Source organism: Perna viridis, chromosome 15 (assembly GCF_037379345.1).
Source record: "Perna viridis isolate PV_CMFRI_1.1 ecotype Kerala chromosome 15, ASM3737934v1, whole genome shotgun sequence".
NCBI lineage: Eukaryota > Metazoa > Mollusca > Bivalvia > Mytilida > Mytilidae > Perna > Perna viridis.
In genome coordinates, this window is record NC_142459.1 from 22,899,800 (window position 1) to 22,912,624 (window position 12,825).

The 12,825-nt window shown below is 33.3% G+C and overlaps 1 long non-coding RNA gene across 1 annotated transcript; it reads left to right on the forward strand.

The window, feature by feature from the left end:
• The first annotated feature begins 216 nt into the window (after positions 1 to 216).
• On the forward strand, positions 217 to 10,605 carry LOC148597502 (uncharacterized). The gene is made up of 6 exons (XR_015919204.1): positions 217 to 358; positions 5,763 to 5,829; positions 7,716 to 7,746; positions 8,750 to 8,796; positions 9,120 to 9,152; positions 10,458 to 10,605. It is a non-coding gene; the product is annotated as an uncharacterized LOC148597502 (long non-coding RNA).
• Positions 10,606 to 12,825: the final 2,220 nt, after the last annotated feature.

Below are 12,825 nucleotides of genomic sequence, written 5' to 3' on the forward strand. Positions count from 1 at the left end.
AAGGCCACCGATGTGTCTACAATTAACGATGAGGAAATCCCCACACACCACATGGAAGGCTGCAGCTGGCCCGAAAACAACATTATACACAGGTACAGAGAAATAGGTGCCTTTATTTACTAAAAGTCGTAAGTGTGAAATAGATCGTAAAGTATGACGTCATAATGCTACTTTAATTTGTGACGTCATCACTAACAATCAACTTTACACTTACGACTTTTTGAGAAATCGATGCCAGCAACACAACGAAAACGAAATAAATACACTTCTAATCTTCCGTTCCGTTGATGTATATTCCAACAGTAAATCTATAGTTGGCATCTTCACTACTGACAGAAGTACTGGAATATTCTGCATCGTAAGTTCCACCATAAATATTAGCGACAATGATATATAGTTTGTGTCGGCCGTTTGTTATGATAGAGTGAAGGACGTCGTTTCCTTTAAATACAGATTATCGAGTAATGTGACAAAAATATGGATAAATATTGCGGGGAGTGAAAATAACTTTTAAAAAATGAGCAGGTTATATCAATGCACTTGATTTGTAATTAACAGTCCTGTTTGTTCGAGCTGCACGTGTGTCAAGGTTTCCGGGCGCTTTTTTTCAGCCTGGAAAATCAGACTTTCCTCACCATTTATTGCCGCAATACGAGAAACTGAAATCAGCCAAACAGTCGAAAATCTCTACATGGCTTAACATGTTTTAAAATTGTTGACTTTAACCTAAAAATGAATAAAGACAAAACAAAATTGTGTATAATTAGAGAAACATGGTTAAATATTGAGCGGACTGAATTAGCGCAGTATAACTCAAAAATATGTTTCCTAAATTCTATGACAACAATACATTCTAAATTTAAAAATTCCACTTGAAAAAAAAGCTAACCTATCCAGTACTCTCCGTTTGAATCTCCAAGCCCATTTTTGTAATCATACCAGTTTCATTCAAAACTGACTGTATGGTAACTTAACAGAAACAACAACAAAAACAAAACTGATTTTTACATCGATGGTACTTGTATCATCCCGTCGTCATATGGACTGATGTACCACATGTATGTCAATCGTGCATTGTACCTATTAGAAATTATTGAGATGGAATCCATCTCTGTGGGCCCCACCGTGATAATTAAACCATTTATATGAAATAGATTTGTTAAAAAGCTTACCAAATAAATATTTTCAGTTTTTAATGTTGCACTCATATTCAATAAAAATATTTACCAGTTGAGTAAGGAGTATGAATTCAAATATATTCCGCACACAACTTTGTAGAAAAAAAAGCCAGAAAATTTACCTACAGGTCAAAGTTCAAGGTCATAGTCAACTTTCTATGGAATGCGACACATCGTCAAAGTGATCTACCCACATCCCAAATATCAAAGCCCATATCGAAAAAAGCAAAATAAGTTACAGCCCGGACACGATTCTGTACAGGATAGACGGAAGTACAGAGTGATCACTGTAGGATGACCGCCACTTGTCGTAGCAGGGCAATAATTAGTGGTGGTCTTAAGTCTAGTACCCTCATTTTTTTACCTGGCGTGATCTTTGAAATTTCATTTACTTTAGCCCTTGACTTTTAACCCATATCATGTTCACTCTATTTGGGACATTAGTTTTCCTCAGGTATTTATTTAACATATGTGTGTCCATATTAAAATGGAATCAATTAGTGGCATGATGTTTATGACTTTTGATCATTGAAATTTCACTTCCTTGCACTTATAATCTTATTATTGTCTCAATATTTGGGACTTTTGAGTTTTCCTAACGCGGGCCATTGGGAAAACTATTACCTTTCACTAATAAAAGTAAATTTGAACATTCATTCGGGGTTAACCTTGAATATGAATAAAAAAATAATATGTCTCTAGAAGTTGGTAAGAGTAACCTCAAACAGTGGATAATGTTTGACGCTTAAAGTTTGACACCCCTTTAAACTTACTGTCCATACTATAACAGTAAACTAGTTAAGGTTTGTTTCCGTTATCCGGGTATATGGGATACACTCCGTTTTTAGTGAATGGGATATCGCTACATTCTAAATGTCTTGAAAGCAAGAAAATATTTCGATGCAACACAAATTGTCAGAATCATAAAGACAAAGCAATATGTACTTATGTAAAAAGTTTCAAAACTATTTTGACATTACGATAAACAGAAGTGAATAAAGCAATCGATTTACGAGAAGATGTAATGGATTCATTTTTTACTCATTTAAATATTTATGTAAATCATACGTAAGTATTATATGTGAACATGAAGAAATGGTTGCCATCGTTACGCTTATTCATGGAGTACATTTTGGATAGTTCTAAGAAGTGTTTTGGAATATTTTTGCAAAAAGTAAATATTTATAAATTTACACATTTTGATATTAAAAACTGGGACTTGAATAGCTTACAGATACCTCGGGGCACATATTTTGATTTAAGAAAAGATACGCTGCGAAAACGGTGAATGAAAGTGGACTTTGAACTTTTAAGATAATTAGTAATTACTAATGGTAAACATGACCTTTAACCTATTGGTGGAACCAAACAAATAGCTAAAATGTCTTTAACTGATACAGAACATTTACCAGAGGACAGTCGTAGGACCATTGATTAACCGAAAACAATCTATATTTTTCGGTGACTACCTTAAAGATGATACTTGGAATTGTAACTAGAATTGGTAAGAGAGAGGAGTATATGAAGACACCAAGGTTAAACGCTTAAACGAATCGTAAAATGGGTTGTTTAACGTATCTGGAAGAGCCAGAATGCTAGGTCAAATGAATGAATCGAACGAAAACAGTTTAGGAATGGGAAATTAGTTGTCAAGGTGTTAATATGATATTTGACAAAATTGAAAAGCACAGAAACTCAATACACAAATCGTCATAAGTCATGAAGAGAGACCCTCCCAACTACCACCAGTTAAACAGAAAGTTTAAGAATCTCCCGCAATAATAGAAACATTGAAAGAACTCGTGTTAGATCTTAAGTGTTGCTCTATGAAGAAGTAATCAAGGGAACCAAGGTTATAGTGGTAATCAAAGAGTAATCAAGGGAACCAAGGTTATAGTGGTAATCAAAGAGTAATCAAGGGAACCAAGGTTATAGTGGTAATCAAAGAATAATCAAGGGAACCAAGGTTATAGTGGTAATCAAAGAATAATCAAGTGAACCAAGGTTATAGTGGTAACCAAAATAATGTAATCCAAGGACAAAGACCAGACATGACACTGCAAAGAACATAAATTAACTAAAATCATACATACAAAGTAACAAAAGCAAATGAGCAAACCGGAGTCAACTAAAAACTGGGAGCACGGACCAGGTGCACCGGAGAGGTAAGCGTCCTCTGCTTTTCTAGGAACACCCGCAGATTTTGTTGATATGGTTGACGAATGGTACATTTTTTATCCCACTGATTTTGTTTTACTATGTAATGTTTTATTATATGTATGTCAAAAAGATTTTTTATTGTGACAATGGATGGCTTGTTCCTTAACAAAGCAGCCAAATTTTGGCTATAATTAAAAAGTTATCTCTCCTTTTCAACGAATTTCAATGCTTTCCATGTAATTGTTTTTAACTGTTGCGTTGCACTTAATAAAAAAACCCAACTTTCATAAAACGAGAACATGAAGACATTGATTCTTTGTCAGGGTGGTTAAAGGCCATGAGGTCTTTAATTTTGAAACGAATGAAAGTTTTAAGTAGGTCAATGGGTGCCAAAGCTACATCAGTTTTCAAAGATCCGATGTAGCAAAAACATTGTCTACTATACATGACAAATATGTTGTCCCACCAGCAGACAAAGCCCACAACAACATTGTTTTTGTTTTGTCCACAGAACATTTTACATCAAATGTTTATTATCAGAGCTAGATGTAGAAAATAATAGCAGTGATAAGACCTATACTTCTACCACACTCTCCAAAGAAGAGATTGTGGAAAACCATAAATCTGTGCTATCCTCTACCAAGGACGATGATTGTGATTTACCGTCTACGTACTGGATTCCTAAACTCCACAAGAATCCATACAAACAACTTTTCATAGCTGGATCTGCAAAATATACCACCAAACCTCTTTCAAAACTTTTAATGTCTATACTCACAACTGTCAAAGAGGGTCTGCAGTACTACCACAACAAATGTTACTCTCTTAGTGGTATTAGTTCAATGTAAATCCTGAAAAATTCGAAAGATCTTTTGGAGGCAATCAGTTCAAGACTATTATCTGAATATAATACATTAAAACCTATGATTTTTCAACACTGTATACTTCTATACCCCATACTCAGTTAAAATCCCCACTTAAAAACATTTTAAATCGTTGTTTTTTTCCAAAAAAAAGAGGGTACATCTAGATACAAATATATAGTTCTTGGTAGAGATTCCCCATACTTCTTCCAAATATACAGAAGAAGATGTTTAGAAAATGCTGGAATTATTTTTGGAATTATGCTGAAATATTTGTCCAGTGTGGTGGACGTGGTTTTCAACAAACGGTCGGCATTCCAAATTGTGCTCCTTTACTTGCTGACCTATTCTTTCACTTTGAAGAGACTCACTTTATAACTGATTTGTTCCAAAAGAAAGAATATCGTTTGGCTAGATCTTTTAATCTGTTTCCGCTATATAGATGACGTATTATCTTTAAACAATCCTAATTTCTCGGAGTTGATACATCGCATCTACCCCAAAGAACTTGAGATAAAGGATACAACAGACACTGTAAGGTCAGCCTCATATCTTGACCTACACTTAGAAATCGATGGTAAAGGAAAACTATTGACCAAAATTTACGACAAACGTAATGACTTTTCATTCAGAATTGTCAACTTTCCCTTCATCTGTGGCAACATCCTTTCAGCACCTGCGTATGGAGTGTTCATATCACAACTCATACGTTATGCCAGAGCTTGCTGAAACTACGCAGACTTTTTATATCGCGCTAGAACTCTAACAAATAGGCTTTTGGAACAGGGTTATGTTGCTACAAGATTGAAGTGATCACTACAGAAGTTTTTATGGTCGTCATCATGAACTTGTGGATCGTTATGGTGTATCCATCTGCACCATGAAAACTGATTTATTCAACGGTTCATAGTTTTCCTTTCCTCGTTTGTCTACTGCGGACCTGACTTTTTATGAGCAACTCGGCGGATGTTTCTATAAAAGCAGAGGACGCTTACCCTACCGGTGCACCAAGTCAATGCTCCCAGTTTTAGTGGAGTCCGAGTTTCCTTTTGTTACTTTTTATGTATTAGTTACTTTATGTTCTTTGTTGTGTATATCTGTTTTCCATGTCTGGTCTTTGTCCTTGGATTTCCTTCTTTTGATTAACGCTTGATTACTCTTTCAACTTCGAGAAAGGATTTGTGTTATGAAATGAGCGAACGTTTTTTGAAAACAATGCCTGCATTTCATCTAAATCAGTTTAGTATGAAGCGATACCGCACATGTCTTAACTTCACCCTAAGTTATTTTTTTGATGACGTGTATTAACGATATTTTTTTACCCACAAAAGGTTTATTACTTTATTAAGTATGCAAGTATTTTAACATTGACGACTATTGACACACCACTTAAATTCTTGTATGATCTAAATAGAGAAGGAGTAATGTCTCTACAAGCACAATTATAGAAATCCACTATGAAGATATCGACAACTGTTACAAATATGGCAACAATAAATATTTTCTATATATAAATATGCATACCGGTTCAGGTAGAACACATCAGTTTTAATTTTTTCAGGACGTCATGAAGCTGTTTGTAGCAATCGTGTGTGTCTCTTTGACCACAGCTGTATGGTCATTTCCAAGTAAGTGTATATTAAGATAACCAATAGGTATTTATATATTGTTTAATACGTACGGTGGAAAAAAGTCCGCTTTATTGATATGCTACTGATAATTAGTCGTTTAAATTTAATCATTAACAATTTAAAAGATGAAAAAAGGTTTTCTGTCAGGTAGAAGTAATTCAGGTTTTGTTTCACTTAAGATTCGAAACATTGCATGCAGCATCCCGAGCAAGAAGCATGGTTAATTCCCGAAATTACCAAAGGAAAAGGATAATATATCATAGTCCTAATTTGGATTACGGAAAATCTGTAACTGTCAAAATATATAAATGCAGTTTTAAGAATGAACAATTGATGTTAAGGGTTTGCTTTATTTTAATGTTAAAAACTAACGTTTGTAAGATTCATATCCTGTAACATTATCCCGTTTTCAGTGTGAGAGGACGATACTCCACATTCATCTTTTTACCATTAACTCTTCCTACACAGAATCTTTTTTAAAACAGGTTGTGCATCTCTTATTTATATATCGAATCTATATGGAAGTCAATACGTACATATTATCAAAGGAGTGTGAGGAGTGTGTGTGTGTGTGTGTGTGTGTGTGTGTGTGTGTGTGTGTGTATACTCTCCTTTGGGGGGAGAGGGTTCAAGTAAACGAGTAGTACTAACAGTTTTCCTAGTTTATTATCTAATCCGAAGTTATTTACTGATATTGACTGATCCCGATAAGGTAATGTAATTTGAACTAAGATAATAACTCAATTTATTTATTGGTTAAACTGAATTATAATAAAACTGAAAACGTGAAAAAGGCTTCTAAATATCATATGGAATTTTATATACATCCCATAGTATGTATTTTTTATTAGCATTGTGATAAATATAATGACAATCATCAAGTAGGATTAAAAAAATCAGACAGAGGAACTGTCGTTTTGTAAACTATAAAACAATTTGTTCGGTGGATTTATGGGCAGATTGATTGGTGAAATTATGCCCAGGAGTTAAAGGCTTTAAAATTATAGTATTGTTGAGATTCAATTGATCAAAACAGGTGGAGACAAAATAAAAACTATAAGTTTTTTTCTGAGAAATTGATTAACGCCGAATTAACAGCATTTCGGCTATATTTCGGGGGGGGGGGGGAGGGGATGAACGTTACATGGATGACAACATGATCATGATAAAATTGAAAATGGGATAGGACACAATGATAATTTACATGTAATCTAAATTCCTGGACCGTATAATCCTTGTGCCCCATACCATTTTTCATTTCATCATTATTTCATGTTCATTTTATTATCAATTTCATGCTCAGCGCCTGCATATATCTGACATATTGCTGATCGGGTGTTAAACACCAACAATCAATCAATCAATCATTTATGTACATATGCTATTAATGAATGAAAAGTTGAAATAAGTAATAAACTCACGCCAGCGTTCAGATAATGACTCATAATGTATACACAATTATATCGAAGAAAAAAAGGAAAAAAAATAGTTCAAATGTTCTTACTTTGAATAAGGCGAATCTTACTTCTTAGTGAGGTGCTGCTGGTTTTTTAGTGCAGTTTATATTGTCCACTTTTTTTCGACTGAGCAATGCTCACATTGCTGCCTGTCTCGTGGAATGAGAAAAGCAAAGTTTTGCAAAATTAATTTTTAGTAGAAGTGTAAATTATGGCTTACAATCTTTCAGTAAAATATATGTCTGAAACTGAAACTAGCTATACATATCACGAGACATATTGATCTTTCCGAAGTTATGTATTCCTTGTTTATATTTTGTGTTGGAATTGAACAGTTTTCTATCGTTTTTCTATTCCTCAAATAAGTCTTGTCAAGGCTGTACACAAATAGATATTTTTTGTTCAGATCAAAAATATTTTTTACAGATCAAGAAGATGACTTTGAAAGAGTCAAAAGAGGGAAGTTAATGTATAAAAAATAAACAACTACGCTCTCTTAACCCCATTTTATGACGAATATTTATGTTCATGAAATTCGCAATCTTGTACAACAGAACGTTTGTTAACGTGTGTAAGTCCTCCTCAAATCTGTGCACCAATCAAATTAAATTATAAGTGTTGTATTTGTTATTTTCGTGATATTTTGTGAGGTGATGTACTCAGTTATGATTTATTTTAATAACCATACTATTATACACATACTGCCTGTAGTAGAGGGTGTTACGCTGTAATATCACACGAGGTAAATATATCACAGGAGACGAAATCGAGGGTGATATATTTACAGAGTGTAATACGATGCGTAACACCCTCTACTACAGCAGTATGTTTTATATTATACTGAATACGAGAGTGTGATATATTGTGACTACACTAAGCAGACAACCCAAACAATCACTATGATCTTGCTATTGAGAACTGCCTACCTACATTATTATTTTCATTTATTATATTTTTATCAATGGAAATGGCCCCATGTGGGTCCGGGGATCAAACGAATAGGCCTGCAACAGCGCTAAGCTTATCGTGAAAGGCGAATAAATAGTGCTCAAAACTCGGCTGGGGCTAGGGTGCTCTCTGCTCACAGAGAAACTAGGTTGTGTGGTGGCATGGGGTACCGCTTGCATCCTATGTACATGATGAAACAATGCAGTAGAAATGATTGTTTTTTTTTGTATAATGGTTAAAATGAATCTCAATTTCATTGAAATGCACTACTAGTCGATGGAAAGAACAGTGTAAAATGCAAAATGTTCTTACATACAAATTATCCTTCTTCATCCTGGCTTCTCAATTTAAAAAGCATGGGCAATCAATTCAATCACAGTTAACCCTATTGAGAAAATTATACCGTTTACATTTATGGATGTTATAAATTCAACCGTTGTCACTGATAGGACATATAATAGTATTGTGTTCAGGTTAATAGAATCATTTTAAACAGTTTAATTTATTCATTCAGCGCCAATGAATCCGGGTCAGGACCAGGAAAATAATGTTGCCGCTAGTAAGTTAGTTTTTTTCTGTTGTCATATACTCAAGTTATATTGCACGAGAGTTTTATTAAAATGAATTAGGTATACATTGATACATCAAACAAAATATGAACTCTAGGATGTCCACATCGTATTTCTGACTGTGATTAATCCAATGTTTTACTCTGTCCCCTTAAAATATATATATATTGCTATGCTCACAAAAAGTTCCCTCCGTTCATTTTGATATAATCATTACGTGCTTCAAGTAGAATTCTCTCATCAGCAGCATTAGATTGATGTATCTAAGAATACAGGTTGTAAATTTTATTCAAATTGATGAAATGTCTTACAGATACAGAAGTGTCAAATCGCAGAGACAAAAGAGGTAAATTGACTTCATACCATTAGATTAGTAACCACGAAAATTGACAACTATCCATTTTCAATCAATACGAAGAACAGCCTATGAAATCAAGCTATAAAGGGAAAGGTGTACTCTACTAATTTAAAACTTCCAAAACAAATATGTAGAATTCTGCAGCTCTCGAAGGGTATAAACAAAACTAATTATACCCAATTCTTAATCCCCTATAAAAATTCCCCATACAAAAATCCACATCCCCAAAGGTCCCCAGTGCATTTTTCTTTTTTTCAAATATTTACACTATCAAATTGAATTTTATATATTGTTAATTCCTGAACAATAAAACTGCTTTTATTAATTAATTGTAAATTATTTTTCATATAAATTATCAATTCTGAAATCTAATTTCCACTTCCTCCCCATTCCATAAACCCATTCCCTCATTCATCGCTCAAATATATCATAGAATAGAAGATTTACCAAATACGAATACTGATAAGTGCCAATGGATTATTCTATAAAGATAAAAGTATGACAGTTTATTTCGGGAAATGTAAAACTTGTAATTTTATGCAGATTAGAAAGAATTGGATGCAATGCAATTTCATACGTCGAATGCTTTTTCTTAGAATTTTAGTGCTGTATAGTGTAAAAAATGACAACATTGAAAACACTGAATCATGCCAAGACAAAAACAAAACAAAAACAAAAACAAAACAAAACAAAACAAAACAAAACAAGAGCAAAAACAACAAGAAGAAAAAAAATAGTAATACAAAAATAGAAATAGTTTATTTTTCTTAGAACTTCTGTTCATTACTATATATAAGTGAAAATTCTTGTTAAGGATTTGGCAAGGTGGAGCAAACATATCAGAGACATGCTAATCATACCCATACTAATCTGACATTATGACGTTGGGGTAGTCGATGAGCATGCGTAGAGCATGCTCAATATACACTTCAGCGAGGAAAATTATTTTGTTCTACCCAAGCCCTACGTCGCGGAAGTGGATATTGAGCATGCTCACCATATTACCACAAACGTGTCTATTTCACTCAAGGATGAGTTCTCTGTTCGAAAAGACCATTAATTTTCATTTTCAGTGTATTTCATTGAAACTTTAACTGAATCTACCAAAATTGTACGGAATTCTTTTTCTTTTATTTCCATGATTCTGATGTAAATATTTACAAAATGGTGTTTTTTTCCACGCTGCCTGATTGTAACAGCGATGGGCACATAATAATATGTATGTCTAGTATGTGTCATATGTATGATAAATAATTAATAATTAATTGCTTTGTTACCATATGTTTCTTACAGAATATTGTCCTCAATGTCCTCCATCTGCTAATATTCATCAAAGATAATGCCTCCATAAAATTTGACGGAACCTCGAAGAATGATGATTTTACTTTACAATCTTGTTGCAAATTTATTTGATTATAAAATAAATAAACAAAGGATGATTCGAAACATATTTTATGATGTGATTTTGTTCGTTTCATATGTGTGGTTATGTGCCAAGTGCATTTGTAATGTAGCAGTCCTTACATATATACCTTCAATAAACATTCTAAAAGAAATAGTGTGAAGGAGGCCGAATATTAAATAACCTTAACCCTTTTCTAATTTTACTTCAATCCCACACTCCTTACTTGCAATCAGTCAAGACACATGAAATATTCAATTTTAGTAAAGAAGACATGACACAAAATAATTTTGTTAGTTTTCATTGCTGTGTAATGCAAAAAATATATCATAAACCCCCCCTGGAAATCCAAACTTCGTTTTTTAAAGAAACTTTTAATAAAATTACTAAAGATCCAAGCCTCACAAATCTAAACCATGTTATCACGTGATCCTCAATTCTCAGATCAAGTTGATGTAACATACATAAATATTGCTATGTTTGCGTTAAATCTACTGGAGGATAGTCAAACTGCGGGATTTACAATTTACAAGCTAATTGTTACTTTCAGTCGTAACATCTTAAACTGGGGACAAACAAATAATTCTGTTAAAAAACGTTATTTTGAATATTGGTAGAATTTCTGTTTAAATTAACTGATAGACATTTGATAGTGCTTTGAAATCTCACTCAAAACCATTTTAATATTTGTGTATGTATTTATATACTTAGGCTTTTTCATTGCTCAAATCTTACAAATATTTCAAAGCTGTAGCGAATGTCACAAACACGAAGTGTAGTGGTACACTGCTTTACAATAATTAGAAATATCGCTCAAAAATGTTTTGAATAATGAATAATCAGCGTTCTTACCTATTACTTTTCATCAGTGAATTCAAAGGCCATAATAAATAAATAAATAACAATTTGTACGTTTTCTGCTAGCCTAGTTTTAATACCTATCCTTAATATCTTATGTCCATTTTGGCACAAGCACCAATAAAGTCAACCCTCACTACCCCTTTGTTTTCTTGGTGGTGGAAGGAAACCAGACTATTATATTTTTGGTCTTATACTGATCAAAATTAAATGTTGTGTTCGCTAATAGGCTTAGCCTACTCAATAGTACTGGTTTGTAATTGTGACTATATTCCTGTGGATTTCTAAGAGTAAAGAAATAAAGTTGATAAACTTCACTGGATGAAAAGTAACAACTGTCTAATTAGTAAGTTTTTCAATAATAAATTGACATTCGATACAAAACAACAACAACAAAGGTCATTTAAGAATCTGCATTGCTTTCATAGTAAACAGTTATTAAATGGGTTGGATGCAATAGACCAGAATATTTGTCCTGAGGTACTGAGAATGATCAAGTGCTCTATTGCACGAGGCCAACTTATTACCTAATTTGTCTATGAGATATAATAAAGAATGGAAATGGGGAATATGTCAAAGTGTACACGTGATGTCTTTTCCTTTTCAATCTTATATAAACTGACATACTTTTTTTTATAAAACTATTCAATTAGCCAGGTCGAGAAATGAATATTTAAGACATTGATTCTTTGTCAGAGTGGTTAAAGGCCGTGATGTCTTGTAACGAATGAAAGTTTTAAGTATGCCAATGAGTGTCAAGGCTACATCAGTTTGCAAAGACTCCGATGAAGCAAAAACATTGTCTACTATACATAACAAATATGTTGTCCCACCATCAGACAAAGCCCCCCCCCCCAAAAAAAAAAAAAAAAAAAAAAAAAAAAAAACAAAAAAAACATTGTTTTTTCTGTATTTTACATTCGTATAACCAATATTTATTATCAAAGGTCGACGTCGAAAATAATAGCAGTGATAAGACCTATACTGGTACCAAACTCTCCAAAGAAGCGATTGTGGAAAACCATAAATCTGTGCTATCCTCTTTTGGTCTCTCTACCAAGGACGATGATTGTGATTTACCGTCTATGTACTTGGTTTCTAAACTCCACAACAATCCATACAAACAACATTTCATAGCTGGATCTGAAAAATGTACCACCAAACCACTTTCAAAACTTTTAACTTCTATACTCACAACTGTCAAAGACGGTCCGCAGTCCTCCAGAACACTTGTTACTCCTGTAATGGTATTAATTCAATGTGGATCTTGAAATACTCGAAAGATATTTTGGAGACAATCAGTTCAAGACTGTTATCAGAATATAATAGCATTAAAACCTATAATTCTTCAACACTGTATTCTTCTATTTGTCAACTTTCCTTTCATCTGTGGCAACATCC